The sequence below is a fragment of the Periophthalmus magnuspinnatus genome, chromosome 5 (genome assembly GCF_009829125.3).
Source record: "Periophthalmus magnuspinnatus isolate fPerMag1 chromosome 5, fPerMag1.2.pri, whole genome shotgun sequence".
NCBI lineage: Eukaryota > Metazoa > Chordata > Actinopteri > Gobiiformes > Gobiidae > Periophthalmus > Periophthalmus magnuspinnatus.
The window spans coordinates 6695357-6718533 of record NC_047130.1 but is presented as its reverse complement, the minus strand read 5'-3'; the positions used below and the strand labels follow the sequence as shown (position 1 = coordinate 6718533).

At 38.4% G+C, this 23177-nt stretch overlaps 1 protein-coding gene across 1 annotated transcript in view; it reads left to right on the top strand.

The window, feature by feature from the left end:
• Positions 1 to 269: 269 nt before the first annotated feature.
• Positions 270 to 23177, top strand: part of LOC117370831 (cadherin-22) — a 257026-nt gene continuing 234118 nt past the window's right edge. The window contains exon 1 of the mRNA XM_055221940.1: positions 270 to 390. The gene's annotated coding sequence lies outside the window, so the exon portion shown is untranslated. The remainder of the gene's footprint in view (positions 391 to 23177) is intronic.

The following is a 23177-nucleotide window of genomic DNA, read 5'->3' as shown; positions in this document are numbered from 1 at the left end:
TAAAACCACTTTCGCTACTGCCCTCTAGCTTACTGGACCCTCATAGACAGACAGATCCCTTCTTTTTTTTTCTTTTTTTTACTTCCCTGTGATAGTTCTACACACTATTTCTATGTTCCATTAGCAAATTACTCCCTCGATATCTTCCCCTCCTCCTCTTCCTACCTCCTATATCCACCTCTCCACTTATACCCCTTATAACAAACCAACTACGCAATGTGTTTATTTCAACGGACACTACAATTCATTTTATCTTCTTTTTTTTTCAGAAATCCGACAGTCGCCACGGAAACGACGAGACCGATGCGCGGTGATGTACTAAAGGCAACCCCAAGGACCCGAGAGCAATCTTTCGCGTAGAGTGGCAGCAAGGTCGATGAGTGAGCGATGGTGAGTGGGTTATTTGCATATGCTGAGGGGAATGAGGTAATAAGGTCCACAGCGCGTCTCTATTTTAATCATGTAGAAATGAGTTACAATAACCATTAGTCACCTGACCGCCTGTTTAATATGCTACGCCATCGTCTACCGCCCCGACACGAGAGGCATTTGGAGAAAACGTGCGCGCGTATAAAGTCTATGGGGGAGTTTGAAGAGACGCTGTGAAGGGGAAGTTTGTAGAGGCTCCGTGTTGTAGTGCAGAGAATCAGATTGTAACTTTTTTTTTTTGACTAAAAGATTCCGGTTGGGTTTATTGCACCGAGAAAAACATGCGTCCTTACTCTGAGTGGGCTTGCTTGTCCGCAAACCTTATTTGGAGAGCTCTTCCTGCTTGTTTCTATGGAAATGTTGTTCCTTTTGCTATAATTTTCCACAGAATAGCATATCATAACGTATCTATCTCCACGCTGAATGTTCCCAAGTATGGTTTTAATTATGGCGTCATTTGACTATCTTTACGTTTAGAGCACATAGATGGAAAACGACCGTCTACCGTTGACCAAAGACCACGCCGTCAATAAATAAATCATACGTGTAATAGCACCTTCTACTACTACTACAAGTCGTGCCAACATCAGTAGCACAGCCTGTCTCATCATACAAACGCACAAAAGTGGATAGACCCTCTACTGTATTTCCTGTTTTACAAATCACGTAATTTCATGATAATTTTGGATCATGTTTTACCGTGAAACTATGACGCAATTTCGTGAAACTGTCATATGATTTTGAGATAGTGTTATGTCAAAATGTGATACTGCTAATGTTTTTTTTTTGTTCAGATTTGTCAGTCGGACGCTGTTATTAAATTGCACAGATGTAAAATGACAAATTCTGCAGTAAAGAATAAACGTACATTTGGGTTGTTCGTGACGGTCCAAGTCGACTCGAACTCTCTAAATCTGTGATCGTCCGTTCAAGTCTTGTTTTGATGACGTATTTCTCGTTGAAGAAGGAAATAACTGAGCGGTTGCTGGTTGAAGAAAAGAAAAACGAGTGGGCGCAGGCAGAAAGAGACAGAAAGAGAAAGGGCACTAGAGGGTAAGCAGTGCGCGGAGACGCCAACACCGGGCGTTGTCAGGCACGAGCTCGCTCTGTCACAGGTTTTACGCTCATTTTCACGTTTTCACCGCACACTTGTAGTTACTGCGCCCTCTATTTCTGTCTACTGCACCCTCGATTTCTATCTACGCCCTCAGCTTAAAGATAGTCAAATGACGGCATATTTAATTTCCTATTCCATACGCTTGTGCAGGTGATGTTCCTCCTCCAGAAAGTTACATACCGTACCTTTATTTGACAACAACAATAACATTAGCTGCACTGGGGCTAGCACGCTCTTGTCTCGGCCTGTCTGTGTAGAGTTTGCATTATTCTCCCTGTACCTGCGTAGATTTCCTCTGGACAAAAATCCTCCAGTTGAGGTAGTTCTGACCAAGCCAAGCTCACCGGGGTCACTCACTGCACTTAACAGCTTGCCCTCGCAGCATAAAAGCATGGGTTCCTCTTTTGAAGCACAAATAAGCTGTTGACATTTTACTTTGCAACGTCATGTGAATGAGTAATAGCTTTCTGTATTTGTATGCATACGCGCCCCGCTGCAGTTAGATTATGACTAATTAACACTTCCTATTAAAATGTGCCTGCTAGTCAAGTTATGGAGAGACAGGAGGCTTTTCATTTGAGTGTTTTCCATTCAGTATTCTGTCCTCGCCATAGTTTTACAGCATATTTTTTAGGGAAAATAACAAAATATATGTGATTGCCAACCTGTTTTTTTCTATTGCAATTGTGCAGATTTGAATATTGGGTTTTCTACGCACTTAAATATGTTTGAAAGTAGAAATATGAACGAAAACAACAAGAATACCGTACTTTTCAGAACAGGGTTAGCATTGCGTGTGTTTTTCCCATACAAAAGACAGTGGCTGTGTCTGAATGTCCACCCTGGCCCCTAACCCCTCATTCACTACACAGCCCTGCACTCTCTAGTCGACTATATAGTGCACTCACTCACAGGCCACTACTTTCGGGTCACGTGACTCTGCCGTCTGGGTGAAAAAAGTCAGCAAAACTAAAAAAAAATTGAAATTTACGGACCAATAATAACCATACATGTTTTCGTCAAGCTGGATCTCAAATAAACACACTGGATTTTCTTTTATAGTTGTCTGAAATGTGGAAATTCTCACTCTTACAACTGTTCAAACCAAGATAAGCTGTTGATACTAGCAACTTTACACAACAACGCTTTGTTTGTGTGTGTTTTATTGTGTGTTTTATTCATAATCGAGGATCAACGGTGCGATAAACCAGCGTTTCTATCTGCTTTCATTCCCTCGTGTTATGTCCCGTTAAAGACCTGTCGCTGTTCACTGTTGTTTTCCCAACTCTTGCATTGCATTATGGTCTATATTAACCAGTCTACTGACCACTGATGCCCATTACTTTTCATGGTGCACTGTGGGAAATTTTGCATGCGCTAATTTTTCACCAGCTGGACATTCGGACACCGCTAAAAATGGAGTGACCCCTAAATAGCGCCCTAGGGAGGGTATAGTGTGGACGTTCGGATAAGAAAATGCTATTATATGAAAAAAGAAATAGGTTTTACGATTTGACCGGGAATTCAAATTGGGATTTCGATTGCATCCCTTTTTTTTTTTCCACATCTTCTATTCCCAATGCACTGGATTAGCCCACTTCTCAAAACTGCTAAATCATCAGCTTATGTCCCCGTCTTAATATGTCTAGTCCTGTGTCAGCCCTTTGGATATTAGGGTTAATATCGAACTGAAGGATCCAATCTCCGAGATTATGTGTGTTTGATTTTGTTTACACCATCTGCCATCACTTGTAATTGAATGTAGTGCGTGCTATAATCTGATATTACCAAGGGTGATGTTTGCTGCTGCTGCCTGTGCCCGGAGGAATACAGCACTGCCGGTACAAATCTTACAGGAATTAGCCAGAGCTTATTTGGCTTGAACAAGACGTGCGTGTGATTGCGAAGCTACAAATCAGAGTTCACTTTGACTGCGCATTTTAATTTAGGGTTAGTTGATTACTTGGTTTGGCCCTGTTCTAATCCTGGTTTATGCTCTTCTGGTCCTGGTTAGGGTTGTCAAAAGTATCAAAAATCAGATGCTAATCGATGGTAAACTAGTGGCAAAACAAGATACTTTTGAGCAGTTATTGATACCAAAAAATCACATTCGTGGGACAGAATTGAATCTCTCCTGTCATTTTCTAATCCTGATTTATGTTTTTTTTTCTAGTCCTGGGTAGGTCAAAAGCATCGAAAATCAGATGCTAATCAATGCTAAAACTAGTGTCAAAATAAGATATTCTTTTCAGCAATTATGAATACTAAAACTAATATCAAAACGAGATATTAATTTGAGCAAGTATCGATACTAAAAAAAGTCATATTCGCAGAACAGAAATGAATCTCTCTTACCCTGTTCTAATCCCGAATTATACTTTTCTAGTCCTGGTTAGCGTCGTCAAAAATATAAAAAATCAGATGCTAATTGATACTAAAACTAATATCGAAACGAGATATCAATTTGAGCAAGTATCGATACTGAAAAAGTCACATTCACAGGACAGATATGAACCTCTTGCCCTGTTCTACTCCTGATTTATGTTTTTCTAGTCCTGGTTAGGGTCATTAAAAGTCTCGAAAATCAGATGCTGATCGGTACTAAAACTAATATCGAAATGAGATGTTAATTTGAGCAATTATCGATACTAAAAAAGTCACATTCACAGGACAGAAATGAATCTCTTCTGAATATCTTTAAGATGAGCAGAACAAGTATAAGTCCACATAGACTAGCATACACCCATGGACCACTGTGGAACATACCTACATTACAAACAGTAGATATAACACTACATGGTAATATTGTTGAAAGTCACATTCTTTTGTCAAATAAATGTATTCCTTAGTATGGAAGTCAAGTTTGAAATTTTAGTATCGTGACAACACTAGTCCTGGTCTAGGCTACTCCAAATTTTGATGTTAAATGTGTGCATATGTGTGAATGCATCCATTGACTGAATATTTGAATAATTTAAACAAAAGAGTATGCAATTGAACTAAAATTACTTAAATTATATTATAATGCCTCAGGGGCTGTATATGTAAAAATACTCGGACGCTGAGTACATGATTTGGTTTTGATGATGGAAAATTTTGCGTGAGTGAATATTTTTGACACTTTCTGGTTATTTATTTATTTATTTTTATTTTTTCTGATTTTTTCTTTTTTTTGTCATGACAGATTTTTTACATTTTTAAATTTATTTTTTTTATTTTTGTCATCTACAAAAATATCACCTTACCAAATAATATGATAAAACATATCAGTCAATGATATTAACACTGCTGCTAATGCATTTGATCATGTAGCATTGGAACAGACAGAGTAAAAATCCCATCATTCAGTTCCTCCGGGCGAAGCGTTTGATTCTACAGACAGGTGCGGTGTTAACAGTTAGTCCAGAGCTGACAGGTGGAGTGATGAGCGGTCAGGAGCAGCAGGGGTTCAGTGTCAGGCTCAAGGACACGTCGGCAGCACAGGGCTTCAAGGCTGCCCCCAGGACAAATTGACATGATTAGGTCTCAAACCGGCAAAAGACGCCTCTTCTGCTCTTCTGGGTAGTAATCATGGTCTTATTTTTAGTGATAGTGAAATTAATACAAAAAATACATTTAAAGCTGATAAAAGTCTTTGATGGCTTGTTTCAGTTTATGGTAGGTTTTTTTTTTCTTCAAATCATCATTAAAGATATCCAAAACTATTTATGACTACTGGTTTGATTTTATTTCATTTATTTTTATTTATTTATTTATTCTGGGATTGATCATTTGAGAATACATTTACCAAATAATGTCGCTAAAATTGTAAATAAATGTGACTCTTTTCCGTTGGATTTTGTTAATAACAGACCATTGAGTTGCGGTGCTGAGTATGTCTGTGTTTTTGTTTTTTTGTTTGTTTTTTTGGTAAAACAGTAAATTCATAATAGTTCATCATTTTTTATTTATTTTCTTTCTTTTTTTGTAGTTTTTGTTTATTTTTGTTTGTTTGTTTTTCATTTCTTTAAAACATTGTCAAATATATCCAAAACTAAGACCACTGGATTTATCTGCAATTTTTAAAATGTATTTATTTATTTTTATTTATTTATTTTTTATTTTTTTTGCTGATTGTTCATTTAAGAGTACATTTACTTCAAATTTAAATGGTACGGAATAATGTGGCTAATTGTAAATAAATTTAACAGTCGTTTTTTTTTTTTTTTTTTTTTTTATATATATATATTTTGTTAATAACAAACCATTGAGTTGCAGTACTGATACTGTACTGCAGCTTCTTTTTTGTTAAACAATAAATTAATACAAAAAAAATATTTTTTTTTTGTAGTTGCAGTTGTTGTTTTTATTGTTTTTCTGTTTTTATTTGTTTATTTTTTTATTTATATATGTATTTAAAAAGACCGTAAACAACAGCTTAAGACATGTTGTGTTATTTGGAAATGTAAAATTCATCAGACAATTTTTTTCAGTCATCCCTAACATAAACATCCATCCATGCATTTTGTTAAATAAACCATTACAGTTTTTTTTTCCTTTGATCTGCTCATATTCACACTGCTTATTGTAGCCTATTATAAACTCCAAATACATCTTCACAATTCCTCAACAAATGCTTTTAAAAACCATTACCTTGACATGCTTTAACTACTATAGCTGCTATGCAACATTTGCTAACAGTACTTTTACATCTACAGAACTGAGACAAAGTTCAAAGCAAGGTCCCCAGATACAAAAAGTGGATAAAACATGTTTTTCCTTGCCTATCCGAGTTCAAAGATGTCCCAAAAGTGTGTCATTGGTACCAGGCCAGGATAAGGCATTACTAGCTTTAAATCCTTCAGCTCTGATCAAAACCCAAGAATGACTGCTTCCATACACACGTACACACACTTTGGCACGTTTTCATAACAATCAGATGAACTGCATTGGCCTTTGCTACGGGCTATGTAGTGTACAGAGGGCCAATGGGCAGTCAGCTATAGATCAAGCTAGTGCTGTATGTGGCGGTCAAGGAAGCTGGAGGGTAGCCAGGCAGCTGTCACACGGTTTACAATGAACACACATTGAGGAGACCTGAGGATATAGATACAATACGGGTATATGCATCCGAGAGGTCCCCTTAGGTATGGATAACTGTCTTTTTCTGTTCGTTGAGAATGTGTATAAACAAATTGAGAACTAGTCAGGATGAAATACAGGGCTTAACTCAGATTTCCCAGATTTAAGCAGGACTTAACTGGGTTTAGACCTGAGATAAACTAGTCCAGCCGGGGTTGAACTCAAGACGAGATGTAGGTAGAACAAAAGCACAGTATTTGCCGAAGTATAAGTCACACCAGCAAAAAAATGCATAATAATGAAGAAAAAAACATATATTTCACATATAAATCGCATCTGAGTATACGTTGCACCAGAGTATAAGTCGCACCAACCAAAAACATGCATAATAATGAAGAAAAAAACATATATTTCACATTTAGATCGCACGAGTATAAGTCGCACCCCCGGCCAAACTATGAGATAAAATTGGAATGTATTTTTTGGCCAAGAGCTAAACAAAATGGTGTTTTATTATTGTGTTTAATAGTTGGTTCTTAAAGATATATTCATTTATTAAATTGTGTACTTGACTGGTGTACTAGTTTTCCTTCTAGAGACAAAAGCTAGTCTACTCTAGTCTAATGCCACCTGCTCTGTTATTGCTTTGCCTGGAAAATTCCACAGTATGGCATTAAACTTATCTATCTTGCATTTATTCAATCACTTGTCTTAATGCTGAAACTTACACGTAAGTATTTTTAACGTGAGCAGGCTCCCCTCTCCACAGACATGATTTCAAACTTGGTCTTGTGGCATCGTTTACTTATGTCCATAGAGATAGATAGGTTTAATGCCATACTGTGGAACCATCTAGGCAAAGCAATAACTTCTCTGTGGAGACAGGCACCAGAAAAGTTCCGTACTGCACCTTTCTTCCAGATAAGGTTTATGCAAAAAACCTCCCTAAACCACAGTAGTTCAAATCAGTCTAACCAGCTAAAACTTTTTTTTTTTTTCTGATGAAACATTTTGTGGAAACATTTTGTAAAACGCAGATTTTCTGGCCGAGGCAATAATCACTGAGTAAGACATTTGGACTTCAGAAGTGTCCAAATGTATTTATTCAACAAAACTTTGCAAGCTGTTATTTGTTGCAGACTGTTATGCAATTTCTCCAGTCCTCCGTCAAGTACGCAATTTATCCATGATTTGTGGCGTACGGGAGTAAGATCATTTTGTTTCATCTGTTTTCATATTTGTGAGTGGATATGTCATAGTTTCTGCTCGGTTTGCCGGCGCTGGTGTACTCGTGTGGCTCCATATGTCAGCTAATCCAAGAGACTGGCACAAATCATCGCACTGGGAGCTGGGGACTCGACTCTTTCTGCAACATTCATTAGTCCATTGAAGGAGATGCGGAGCACATTTAGCTCATTAGGAAACAGGAAGACTACAGCCGCACGGTTTTACAGTAAATTGTGATTGGACACGTGCTGCGATTAGATGTACATTTATGTTTAAAAACTAGGATTCTGGTCTGTTCAGAGTCCACATCATTTGGAGGATCTGAGATACTAAACTAATGCAAGAATTCCATAGATTTCAGAACATGTTTGTAGAGGTCTAAAATATCCATTAAAACACTTAAACTCCACCTACAACCGTGTAAAAAAAAAAAAAAAAATTTAAAAAAAGTATTTAATTGAAGTGTATTTTATTTGTGTTAGTTCATTTTTTAATGTAGTTTAAATTGGAAGATTATTGTGATCTTGAAATATTAAAACAAAACTATATTTTATGATTTTTTTATTGCTCAAAATAAGCGTCACACTCGCAGAAGCTGGTATACCCGCCAAAACGCTGTGCATTTATCGAGAAATATGCATTTGGAGTCCTGCCAATTTTCAGATCCACATAAGTGTGTGAGCAGCTATTCTCCACCATGAACTATATTAAAAACAAACAGCACTCACGCCTCACAGACGACAGCTACAGTCCTGTGTAAAGATGAAAGTGACTTCGTACAGCCCCGATTTGCAGACACTGTGCGAGGTTCAGGAGCAGAAGTCTCTGTAGCACTTCATGGATTTCAAAAGTAACACACTATAGTTGTTTATACAAAGTGTAAAGGTAAAAAAAAAATAATAAAAATAAAACAATATACAGTGTTATCTTCATTTCAATTGTCAAAAAGTACTTGCGGCTCAGTGTTTTTTGTTGTTTTTTTTTTTGTTTTTTTTCCATGGAAACTGGTTCCAAATGGCTCTTTGGGTGTTAAAGGTTGCCAATCCCTGGTCTTACAGGTAACCACACTTCAAACTCCGCCTCTGGAGTCAGGTGTTTAGAATCAGAAACACCTGACTGTAATGAGAGCAATCTTATGTGATGACATGTAGTACTTGGAATTGCAGTGACCACAGGAGGCGGGTCAGGTTCACCCACTTTTGAAAGATTTTGAACAAAAAGCTGCAAATATTGTTTGAACTAAAATTGCCCCAAGAAAAAAGTAATAGGAAGAGCAGACAATGCTATTATGATCATTTATAAAGTTAAGCAGCAAAATCAGTTGATTTATTGTTGAACTTCACTTTCAGAGTTCGTTTCTTCTTCCAATGAGAGTATTACCTAAATAATTTGATAATTGTACCTACTCAAATTGTGGTTTTGATATGTTGTGTAGCACTAAGGAAATCAATTTTTGCATAGAGGAATTCAAAGAGGTAATTTTACAGAACTGAATGAAGAGATGTGGGCAGATGTTTCAAGCGGGAATCTATCTATGCCACAAACTGACCAAGTGTGGAGCGACGAAAAATTGCTTCTTGAAAATGTCCGCCTCTCAAACTAACAGATAAAGCAAATATTTATCAAGAACGCAATCCACTTCCAGTAATATGCCGGGAACATCTGGGTTTTCTGAGGGCAATACACAGAGGAGGTTAGCCCTGTTGTGCCAAATATTGTGGGAAATTTGTTCTTGCAAGGGTTACCGAACAACTGGGCTTCAACTGCTATACTTAATACAATATCAGATACACAAAATATGAGTCAGAAATGTAGATAAATACAAAAGTGCAATCATTGGTTTCAAAATAATCCATTTCAGTTATGAAGAAAACATGCAGACATTCCAGTGAGAGGAATGGGAGTTCATTTCAGTATGCATTCTGGTTACATAGAAATCTACAAATCTAGCGTTCTGATTATACACATGTATGAATAAGCCTGAGGTTTCACAAACAGCTAAAAGCATTTTTGGATTTTTACTTTAAAATAATCCAACTTGGCATGAAAGCGTTCAAAGTATTCGGAACACAGTACTCTGTTTGGACCATAGAGCAGGTAACAAACTACTTTTTACCTGATTTTTACTGTCTTAAAAAACGAGTTCATTTTTACACAGCCCCGCAAATGACTGAAAGGAATAATATTTACAAATTTAAAAATAAAAAATATATTTTCTTGAGGGAACGACATAATTACCTTGAAGAAACGAGATATTACCTTGAAGGAACTATACTATTTCTATACATTTTCACAAGCGCACAAAATATTTAACTTAAAAAATAAAAATAATATCTTGTTCCCTTGTGATAATTAAGTCGTTCTCTCAAGATAATATCGTGTGGGAATATGATATTATCTTGTGGCCACACATTAATATTTTATTTTGCAAATGTCCTATACGGGGCTCTGTACTTTTTAAATGGTTTGCAGTGATACTTAAGTTATTCCTCACTTACTTTAGGCATTCCTAGCACCCTAATTTTCCCTGCAATGAGTTAATTGGCGCTTTTCACAACTTTCAACAACAAGGGTGGACTTTTGCCATCACAGCGACTAGCATGCTAACAGTGCACTTCCTCATCCTGGGACAATAAAACGTTTTATAATTAGATGCAAAGTGGACAGAGCGGACATATTTTGACCTCAAGAGTTGCTTATATACTATTTCTGTACTGGGGCATGACAAATGTTGCTCATATAGGCAAAAACTGTGTACAGGCCCTTTAATTGAGGTATTCAGTGTACTTCAGTATTCTTCGTAATACTGTCTGAGACCTAAATCCTGCAGAACACAGCAGACATTATATAGCCATGGCTTCAGATAATCTCATATACACAATAAAGCAGTGTGCGTTATGTGTCGGCCATGTTGAAACCCTGTTATCCTCCTCCGTAGTTTCTGTGTCCGTGGCAGATGGGAGAGGTGAGAGGCGCAGTCAGGGAGCGCACTGATCATTACACTGCCTAAAACTGTGACTCAGATCTGGTAATCGTTTTGTGTGTTAGCCAATAGCATCTGGCTTGCAGTCGGCCACGCTTCATGTTCAAATCCCGCTCCCGTTGTGTGTATTGATCTACATTTCTTCACAAAAATGCAGCATGGAAGGTTGTTTTTGTGTACCAGCATCTATGAAGGTGTTGGTTGGTAAAGAACGGAGCTGTGAGAATTGATGGAAAGTTGGGTTTTACATGCACGATGCAGTTAAAAATAATTGTCAGCAAAAAGACAAAAAAAATCGGGTGTGTGCGTAAGTGATAGTTAATGGTGGTGGTTGGTGATGGCACAGAGTGGTACCACCGGGAATACTGGGTGCCACAGTTGGACAGCAGGGCCTCTAGCGGAAACTGTTGTTGTGTCTTTAGGCAAGACACTTCCACCACCAATCATGTATCCTCTTTCATTCTAGGCAATGTGAGAGGAGGGGATGATGGTGCAGATTGGTCCAGCGAAACTGATGGTCACTTATCGTATTTTCCAGACTATAAGTCGCACTTTTTTCATAGTTTGGCCAGGGTTCGACTTATACTCAGATGAAATTTATATGTGAAATTATCAAAATATATAATTTCACATCTTCATTACTGTCACACTGACAATTGCGTGAGGGAACTCTAAGCTTGTGTACCAGTATCTCCTACTCCTTTACCATTGAAAATCAAAAATTTCATCATTACGGTAATTTAAAAGAGAAAGACTGAACAAAAATGCCCCCTAAAAGAAAATCATACTCTGCTGAGTCTCATGACAGCCACATAGAAGAGAGTTGGTGGAGTTGTTAAGAAGCGACACCGAGGATTCAATGGATTTGGTGATTTGGAGTGAGATCGAGAGTAAACTTGTTAGCTTGTATTTTATGCTTTAGTTACAGATTAACTGTTAATCTTACGTTAACATACCAGACATGTATTCAGTTCACTTTAAAGATAAAATGTTCTTTGTCTCGGATTTTGTAAAATAAATTTCCCCCAAAAATGCAACTTATAGTTCACTTATTTATGTTTTTTTCTTCATTATTACACATTTTTTGGCTGGTGCGACCTATACTCCAGAGCGACGTATAGTCCGGAAAATACAATAGTTCTACCAATATTTTTTGGCTGATGTGTAGAGCAGATTATTTCCCCAAAATGATGCAATTTTAATTCACTACAAACTCACTCACAGCTTTTTTACGTATAAGAGGGCGCTGTAGTCACATTTTGTGCACTTATATCTTTGTACTAAAGAATTCAAATAAAGCTGTATATGTATTCTATAGGCAGCTGGGCACCCATAACAAATTATTGGTCTCAGTTGGAGATTCAAGGCCGATAGCCAATGTACTCAAAAGTAAAAGTAAAACTATCAGCCCCAGTTTATCGCCCAACGGATATATCAATCTATCTCTAATCGAGGGTAGTAGTGGCTACAATAGTGGTTTACCAGTACTGAATGAATAAATAAAGCATTATAAAGTGCTTTGGGTGTCTTAAAAGGCACTAAATCCAATGCATTATGATGCTAATTGGACTCTAGACAACCACCAACAACAACAACTACTACTCAGTGTCAAACTTGAAAAGCCAAATCAACTAAAATCCCCTCTGTCCCCACCTCTTACCTAACAATTTGCTTTTTTTAAATTTGAAACCACTTTTTCCCACTGGCTCAACAATGCTAGCAGCAGATCTTCCACCTCCCTCCTCCCTCCCTCTCCTCTGGCCGCTGTAGTCTGCACTGGAGCTGCGAAGGGACTTTTAATGAACAGGCAGTTTATTGATCTGTGGACAAAACGCTCGTTAATTATGTGCAGCTGTGCATTTAATTGAGGGAGTGAAACAAGGTCCCTCCTCGCAGGGCTAATGGATGGTCAGGAATGAGGAGGATTTGATTGAGTCCGGTGCCACTGGACTAAAGGATGAGACACAAACAATCGGTCACTGGATCTCTCTCTCCTTAAGCTGTCTCTGTGGCTGCGTGTCTGTCTTTGAAGGTCTCTAAGTGCCACTCACTGTCCATTTGGGTTTTAGTGCAACCTGCAACAATTTTAGAAACCTGTCCACCATTTTTCTTTTTCTGTTTGCTCTTTTGTTGGACAAGTACCTCTTGGTGCGAGGATAGGACTGGGAAGAAAGGTACAGTGCTCCAACAATTTGTATTATTTTATTTAAATGTTTGATATATGGTAGCTCTTTTTTACATTTGTATTTTGAAGTTTGTATGGGAGATGTGACAAATGCTTCATGCTATCTCCATCTTTGCATAGAGGTCACTTTAAAAAAACGAATGGAGGGATGTGACCTGATTTTTCAAACGGGGAATCTATCTATCATTTATAATAATTTTGTATTTTTTTTGCAATGTTTTTGTTCATATTTGAGCTATATAATTTACATATAGACATACTGTTAATTTTTTTTCTTTTTTTTGTTTTTACAGATACACTGCTTGGCCACAAAAAAAAGTCACCAACAAAAAAAAGAAAGTCACATACTCTAATATTTCATTGGACTGGACTGCCTTTAGCTTTAATTACGACACACATTTGCTGTGGCATTGTTTCAATTTCGCTTCTGTAATGTCACACGATTTATTTACATCCAGTGTTGCATTAAATTTTCATCGAGATCTTGCATTGAGTCTGACGCTGCACAAAGCCTTCTCCAGCACATCCCAAAGATTCTCAATGAGGTTAAGGTCTGGACTCTGTGGTGGACAATCCATGTGTGAAAATGATGTCTCATGCTCCTGAACCACTCTGTCACAATTTGAACACGATTAATCCTGGCATTGTCATCTTGGAATCTGCCCGTGCCATCAGGGAAGAAAAAATCCATTGATGGAATAACCTGGTCATTCAGTATATTCAGGTGTCAGCTGACCTCATTCTTTGAGCACAGACTGTTGCTGAACCAAGACCAGACCAACTGCAGCAACCACAACCTGTTTGCTTAGTTAAATCCAGGTTGACACGAAAGACCCCAAATCAAGTGGTATACCCTAAGGTAAAGCAAGGCAAGTTTATATGTACAGCACAATTCGAACAAAGTAATTCAAAGTGCTTTACAGAATAAGAAAGACATTAAAACCACAATACAACAAATCAAAACATAAATAATCGCAATAGGCTACTCCCATAATAAACCGTATCTTGCTCTGCCACTCAGAACGCATAGATATAAGTCTAGCTGTATCGGATTACACAGTATAACCTCGTCACTCAGTCTGCCTTTACCTGCCTTTGAATGGTGCACAGGTGTAATCCCACAGGGCCGAGGTGTGTGCAGTTTAAGCTCTGCCGTACGAGCTCAGCATGACTTTTATTCTCATTAAAAGGGGCTTATTTATCTCCCCTCCTCCTGAAGAATCAAGGCCGACATCAGACTGGCACCAATTACCATACCTATCAAGTGGTTCTGTCAGTGCCTCGTGTGTCATATGAGAGGGATGAGCCAGGCTGCTTCTCTGACTGAGTACTTCTCTCTAGGTGGGATTTCCGAGTGAATCTATGTAAGCGGATCAGATTCTGTAAGAAAATGTTGCGTGAAGTAAAACGATGTTGAAATATACAAAAGGAAAGGGAACTCGCTTCAGTAGTGTTTGGGTGATGTTTGGGCAGTGTCTACTTTGACTGCCCTTGCATTGATATTTCTTGTAGAAGTTAAATACTGCCTTTGTTTGGGAAATATCTGCTGGCAAGAGTGGGAGTAAAAAATCAAAACAAGTAAAAACAGAAACGTAAAAATAAACATTATTCTAAGATGTACTATACACAATTCAAATGCATAAATGCTCAGTCTGGTGGTGTTTCCAGACTTAAAAACAAGCGAGAAACATCCAGGTTTTCGATCTTTGACGTAACAATCTTGAGAAAATGTAGAGAAGAGATGTAGAGATGTAGAAAATGATGATGTAGTGAAGAGGATTACTGTAACTTTCAGGATGAAGTAAAATACAATTCCAGGTATGTTTTTGTCATGAGGGGACGTTATAATGTAAATTTGATTAAAGTACATATAGAGGGATGAGAATCAGCACCTCCAAATTCAAGGTTTTTGTCTGGAAAAAGGGGGCGCCCTCTCCAGGCGGTGGAGAGTCCCTGCCTCAAGTGGAGGAGTTCAAGTATCTCGAGGTCTCGTTCATGAGTCAGGGAGGCTGGAGCGTGAGGTTGATAAGTGGATAGTTGCAGCGTCAGCAGTGATGTGGTCGCTGTATCGAAAGGTTTCGGTGAAGAAGCAGCTGAGTCGAAAGGAGTTGAAAGGCAAAGCTCTCCATTTACTGCTCAATCTATGTTCCTTCCTTCACCTATGGTCATGAGCTTTGGGTAATGACTGAAAAGATAATCCCGTGGATTCAAGCAGTTGAAATAAGTTTCCTCCGCAGGGTGACTCCCCTGCAGGCTCTTCCTTAGAGGTGGAGTAAGGAGCAAAGTCACACAGGAGAAGCCCGGGGTAGAGCCCTGCTCCTCCACGAGAGGAGCCAGCTGAGGTGGCCCAGGCATCTGTTCTGAATGCCTCCTGGATGGACGCCTCCCTGTGGAGATATTCCAGGTATGTCCCACTGGGAGGAGGCCCGGGACAAGACCCAGGACATGCTGAGGGGAATACATGTCTCATGTGTCAATGGATGTATAGATGGAACATACAGACCCTTGTCTAACAAAGCTACTCCTCAGATAAAGCAATAACAGCATATGTGAATATACATTTATTATCAGCCTTAGCTAAGCCCTTTTGAAAATGCAAATTCTTGTGCAAATCTCAGCATTAATTGCTGTCCATGCAGTGATGGTTCAACTGGCCATAATATCCCAGTGCTGTTTGGAGGCCTATTACTGTCATAGTGAACCAACGGGGTGTCATTATGTGCCTCGCAGCTGCAGTTATTTGTTTTGGGTCCTATGTTTGCCTTCTGCTGTGTTTGTGTACCATAAACAGGGTATGTAAATGCATATGTGCACTATCTGTATATACTAACACTACTGTATATTGACTACGTGTACTCTAGTGTAAAATGTATCTAATCTTTCCATATGTTTTCTATGTGAGTGGATGTAATGCATGGTTTAGAGATTTCCCTGGGTCTGTAACCTCCCATTCACTCGATGATGAATGCGGACTTGGAGCGTGCCGTGCGTGGCCCTAAAATGGAATGGTTGGCTGGGTCCCGTGGGAGGAGTGCATGCAAGGTTCACACACATCATTACGCTTATAGATATATTGATTATTTCACTTCTTGTTTTTCTGCCGAGCGTTTTATCATTTTAGTTTTATGTTTGTTTTAGAGCAGATCAAGGGATGGTTTAAAAGGGAAGATATGGAAAAGTGGTGATGATATATTGGCTTAGGTGTGTTTCTTACATGGGCATTAAGTTATAGTGTGGATTGTTTGTAGATTGCGTTGGTGAAGGTTGGATCTGTGGAGAGGCAAGCCTTTTTCATTGTATTTTTTATAGCAATTAAAATTATGGTGTGACAGTAATGTGATGTACGATGTAAAACTTTATTAGCATGCATTTTGGTCACCTTGACTCTTGTAAAAGGCCCTTGTAAATACACATTAATTGACTGGTTGATTGACTGAATAAGGAGGATAGTAAATCAGTTTAAAGAGTGTCTGTTCACTGATCGGAAGGTTGGCAGTTTGAATCCCGCTCTCGACATAAACACCATTGGTAGAGTGATCAGTTCCATTGACCTAGTTAAGTTTGTGGTGCAATTCCAGCTCTCATGGATGAATCCTGCCATCATGACCTTGGACTAGACACTAAACCCACCTCGCCCCCAGTGTCTGTGTACACTGTTGTATGAATGTGTGTGAGAATGGGTAAGTGGTTTCTTGATGTAAAGCGATTTGAGTGCCTTGAAGGTGGAAAAGAGCCATATAAAAATGTGACAACCGACCAATAATTAGTTTTTTAGTTGAAATCCCAATTATTTCAAACAATTATTTCTATACTATCAACACTGACCCATGGATAAAGTATAGACCTAATGTATTCTAGCACAAAAACCCATATCTTTCTTAACATTCTAAAGTGGATTCATTGTATTTTTCATGACAGCATTTTTGTAATACTTGTACACCCCTAATAAACCATATTTCATTCAATAAAAGCGGGAGGAGGCCTCGGGGAAGACCCAGGACACGCTGGAGGGACTATGTCTCTCGGCTGGCCTGGGAACGCCTTGGGGTCCCACTGGAGGAGCTGGAGGACGTGGCTGGGGTGAGGGAAGTCTGGGAGTCACTGCTTAGAGTGCTGCTCCCATGACCTGGCCCCGGAAAAGCGGAAGAAAATGGATGGATAAATAAGTGCTGTGGAACATTCAAGGCAAAGAATCCAACCGCAGTTACAGTATTTAGAAAATGCCTCTCGTTTTTGATGCTGCATGAATCATATAAAACTGATATTTAGGCAGAAAACACGATTTTTATTTTTATTTTTATTTGTTTGTTGCAAATAAATTAAAACTTTTTAGGTGTACTGGCTTTCAAGGTTATATGTTGGCATTTATTGCTATTCCAATTTCTCTTTGTGTTACGACTGATAAATCTAAAAATCACATTATTATATATGAACTTACTTAAATTTCCCAAGTCTGTTCCTCCATGCCCTGCCACATTCAACAACACATCCCCCTTTTTCTACAATCTGAGTTGGTCACCCTATAAGCTGTTCTTTGCTTTGTATTTTTTATTTCAACCAATGTTACCCCTGTCTCATTTGCTAATATGTTTTGTATCAGATTGGACAAACCTGGCTACAATCTGCTTTGAAAACACTTTATGAAGACATTAAGCCATATAAAACAGTTATGCAAATACGACGAAGGTGGCACTCCATCCTTTTAAATGCATCTAACCATCTCACATAATGCACACTTTGTTTTGTTTTCAACATTATGGCTGGAATGCAAATGTAGAGAAAGATTAGATAGGAGTTCTGTCCTTGAATTTCCCCACAGAAGACAAGTCATTTTTCCTTTAAAGCTGCAGTCTCTGTTTTTTTCCACATATATCTGAGCAAAATTGGTCTTTTTGTAGTACATATATATTGTATAAGCAACTCTTGAGGTCATTATCTAATTAGTAAGTGTTTTAAAGTCAGGAAGTGCCGATTAGCATGCGAGTTGTTAGCTTCACTGTGACTACAAAACTCCACTTTGGTCTCTGAAAGTTGTGGAAAGTGCTTATAAACTCATCCTGGTTGATAATTATGATGCCTACAATGCATAAGTTAGGTGAGGAATAACTTTGGACCATTAAAGACCATTTAAAGTCCTGTAATACACAAAATTAATTCTTGTGAGGTTTAAGCCACGTTACAATGTTGTTACGTCCTCAAAAATGTACCTGGAGTTGTGTTTTGTTTCATTCACACATGTCTGAGAAACATTTTATTATTAGTCTGTCTGTATCTTTAAAACTCAAAATGCTCTGTTCCACCTTGTGATGTCATGAAGTGGTAGTTTTCAAGTTAACGTCTACCTTTTACCTTTAGTTCAGTAGAGATTGATAATTCCAGGGCTGAAATTATCCAAATGATTCTAGTGAAGGTGTATGGAGCTTAAAAACACAGTTGAGCACTTCCTGTATTACCACATGACATCACAAGGTGGAACAGACTGTTTTCTGTTTGAGAGAATAACTCAACCTAAACATGCAGAGCTTCTGTGTTAAACATTTGTGAATGAAACAAAACACAACTCCAGGATTATTTGTGATGAGGAAACTTTATAACACAGATCAGAAAACAGCGTAATACAGGCCCTTTAAACTGAACTCGTTCTGTTTTTACATCTTTAAGCCGATAAAAATCAGATACTGCACCTAAAACTCTCTTGAATGTACTTTTCCACCAAATCAACTTTAATCAAACCTAATGGACTGTTCAGACACATCAGAATAGCGGGCGTAAGACAGAAAGCAATTATTTCACCTCAGGCAGAGCGAAAAGAAGGCCTTTTCAATTTCCCCATGCAATCTGCACTAACAACCCAAAGCCTATAGCAGCACATATAGGGACCATTACCAATCATATATAGGCACAGTGAGAAAGCCAGGGTCCCATAAGACCACCAGGAAAATGCACGGTCTGCCTCCTCCTGTTAAGTCAACATCTCAGTCTGAAATCTTTTTTTTGTCGATGCCGTGAAGGGAATATGGATCCAGGAGTCGGTCGCAGTAGTGACCGAGGTTGTCCCTGTAGGGTTAGAGGTGGCTAAGTGAGTGAAGAGCCATCTCTGCTTTGTTGTTTGCACTTGATTATTGTAAGAAGAGGCATTTTCTACTAAGCCATTTTTACCGTACTTCAGGATAGCACTTTTTGAATCGACAATAGCGTAAGTGCTGTTGCGTTGACCCAGCGTGGACTTTCTATAGATGTGTTTTTTTCCTTGACGCAAATTGCGAGTGAAATTAGTGACATATTTCTCTATAAACAACACATATCCGTTTGTCTTGTTATGTGTAAGCTTGTCATTTTGACCAATTAGCGAACTTATACTGTGAAAAATACATTAACGGAAGATCAGATGAACCTCATTGGACAAGTAATTATTATTTCCCCCAAACATTTTCTTCCCTTTGGCAAATGTAAAATGGCTTTAAGCATATTGATCTTGCATTTATCAAGTATAGTAGTTTTATGCTTTAAATGAGTTCAAAAACCTGAATTCTTACTGTGCGCAGGCTCCCTTCTCCATAGACCTGACCTGTAATTTGGCTGGTTGGCATGACCTGCTCGTTGCCATAAGTTTAATCAATCAATTTATTTATAACTGGCTTTCAAAACACTTAGGGAAAATGTAAAATGGTGTTAAGCGTATTGATCTTGCAATTATCAAGTATAGTAGTTTTTATGCCTTAAATGAGTTCAAAAACCTGAATTCTTACTGTGCGCAGGCTCCCTCCTCCATAGACCTGACCTGTAACTTGGCTGGTTGGCATGATCTGCTTGTCTCCATAAATTTAATCAATCAATTTATTTATAACTGGCTTTCAAAACACTTAGGGACAATGTACAGATCAAGTTACACATAAAACAATCCAATGTAGGTTTTATGGTGTAGGATTGTCCGAACAAGTGAGTTTTGAGTCGTGATTTGTCGAGAGGGAGGGAATCGATGTTGCGGAGGTCGGTTGGGGGTTCCACAGCAGACGAGAGGTGACGAGACAAGCAAAGGAAACAGAGCTAGAGAGAAGAAGAGGGGGAGGAGGAGGAGCGGAGACAGCAAGAGGGAGTGGTAATGTGAAGGAGATCAAAGGAGTATTGTGGAGCAAGGTTATGAATAGCTTTGAATGTGGTGAGGAGACGTTTCTGGGAAGTTTTTTGGAGAGTGGGGCCGATGTGTTAAATGGTGGGAGTCCTGGTGATGATCCGAGCTGCAGAATGTCGGAGGAGCTGCAGGTTCTGGAGGGATTTATTAGGACAAGACTGTGGAATAGAATATCAGCAGTGTGATGAGCGAGGGAAGGGCGGAGACGAGGGATATTACCGAGGTGAAACTAGGCAAAGCGGGTGATATTATTGATGTGGGAGCGAAAAAAAAAAGGGTTCTGTCGAGGAGGACACTCAAACTCTTGACCTGAAGCGAAGGAAGGACAGTTGAGTCATTAATAGAAATGGAGAAACTGTTGGATTTAGCGAGAGTGGAAGAAGTATAGAAATCCATACTATGAAACATTTCCATGGAGACGACAGCCCCTCCATCAAAAAAGTTGCATGGATATTGATTCCATCTGACTCCACTGTCAAAACAGACAAAACAGACCCATGAAGTCCTGCAAGAGATACGATGTTGTATTTTGTATTTTTTTAACATTGCAGTATGGCAAAAAGGCATATATAATAGTAAGTAAATGCTATTCTGCCAAAAAAAAATGTAGGTGCCGCTCTACGAGAAATAACAGCAAATAAATGACACACAAATTGTAAAAAAAACGGACCCTTGTCATATCAATAAACACTACACACAAAAAAGTTCTCAAAATGGCGTCCAGGAAAAGGAAAGACTTCAAGAACTTCATGATTAGCTTATCGACAAACGTGCACAACCATAGACTGTATATGTAAATGGACATAGCTAACCTGCTAGCTGCCGCGTTCCAAATAAGAAGTGAGTCTGGGCGAACTTCCGGCTGCATCATCACTGGCTCCAATTCACTTTACATTGAAAAACTGTTGTCTCTCTTTCCGTATTTGCTGCTGTCAGGTTCGTCATGTTGGTCTTAAAATGTTCTTATCAATCCGCTCTACATGATTTTTATTAAGATCAAGCAGAAGCCTTCTTTCCCCGAAGTCAGAAGGGGACATGACAGGAAGGGACATTACCTTCAATGGCCTCGCTCCGGATTGGCTCTTCGGTTGCTATGATACTCCTTCACACTCACTTAGTCCTCTTCTTTATACAGTCTATGTGCTCAACAGATTAGACACACCAACTGTTAGCACCCTCCTCTTAGCCTTCCTTCGTTTAGCCTCAGCGACTTCCCTCACTGTCCCTCACCTCACCTCACACCGCGCCCCGGGAATTAAATTAGAGCTGGTCAGATCTTCAGACATGCTTATTAGCGCGCTTGCATGGTTGTATCACAGCTAACCTTGACCCACGGAAGATTAATGTGAGTGGACAGGGTTCTTCTTTCCCATGCACAACAAATGTCCTGCTGTGTACTAGAGCAGAGGAGACAGTGGGACGGGGTGAGGAGTGAAGTTTGTGTTAGAAACAGTGGTGGATGAAGTACTCAGTTTTGTTAGTTAAGTAAAAGTACTGGTAGTAAGGTATCACATGAAAAAATCTACTTAAGTAAAAGTATTTAAGTACCAGTTTAAGGTAAAAGTATTTCACACAAGTGTTGTTAATTTCATCATATTTGACATGTTAGTGCCATATGAACCATCTCACACTCTGAGGACTTCAGGGACCGGCCTCCTGCTGGTGCCCAGAGTCAGGACTAAACATGGAGAATCGGCGTTTCAGTTTTATGCAGCTAAAACCTGGAACAGTTTCTTGAAAATGTGAGACAGGCCTCTACTTTGGCAATATTTAAATCCAGGCTCAAAACAGTTCTGTTTACCTGCGCATATGACTAAAAGGATTTTATTCTGCACTTTTCTCCTTTAATGTTAATTTTATGATTATTATTTGTCATTATTTAATTATTTATGTTTTGATATGTGTGATTCTAATGTCTTATTCTGTACACTTTGAATTTGAACTTTTGAACCTTGTGTGTGAATTGTGATATACAAATCAACTTTTCTTGCCTTAATTTGTTAAAGAGTAAATGTAGTAATATTGTAGTGATTAAAAAATATACATATTTTGGTCAACAGTAACAATATGAATCTATTTTTTATTAATTTTGTGTATTTATTTTTGTTTGCTCAAAGCCAGAGCTTGAACTCGAGAACTTGAGTCAGGACATTACTGCAAACATAGTAAAGATAACCTCTCAAATCATGTGAAAACTACTTTTTACTTTTGAGCCCAGTTCAAAAATATAGTGGAGTATAAAGTACAGATACCTGCTCTGAAATGTAATAAAGTAAAAGTAAAAAGTATCCACTGTAAAATGTACTTAAACAAAGTACAGATACCTAAAAATTCTACTTAAGTACGGTACTTTACTATAAACAACAACAGATATATACCATTCCATTAATATATGATCAGCTTTATGAAGTCAGACTATGAGAATGATGAAGTTAAATGTCATATAAAAACATTACATTTTGCTTTACTTAGTCATGGAGTGGAAATGAATTGTCCTGTGGTTATATAACTGTATCCATCCATCCATCTATTTTCTTCCGCTTATCCGGGGCTGGGTCGCAGGGGCAGCAGTCTAAGTAGGGACTCTCAGACATCCCTCGCCCCAGACACTTCCTCCAGCTCCTCCGGTGGGACCCCAAGGCGTATAACTATATAAGTGTATAATATCGCCTAATGTTACATCCTGTACTGAAAATTCAATAACATTACAGTTTCAAATGTCATTACAATTTGAAGTATCAGGTATCTGTACTTTCTACTCCACTACATTTTTGAATAGGACCGAAAAGTAAAAGTATTATGTTATTATTGTTTGAGACCTGCTGAAAAATCTGAAGGGTTTATTTTTCATTCGTAGTTTGAGCAAACACAAATATACACATTAAAAACAACTAGGAAAAAAAGTATCAACCCAATTGTTTGTTGATCAAAATTCAGCACATCTGTATCAAAAACACTACATTTGAAGCTTCATTAGATCCCAAAATCTGCGCAAAATACTTATACTTTTTACTCTTTAAGTACATTTTTACACAGGTACTTT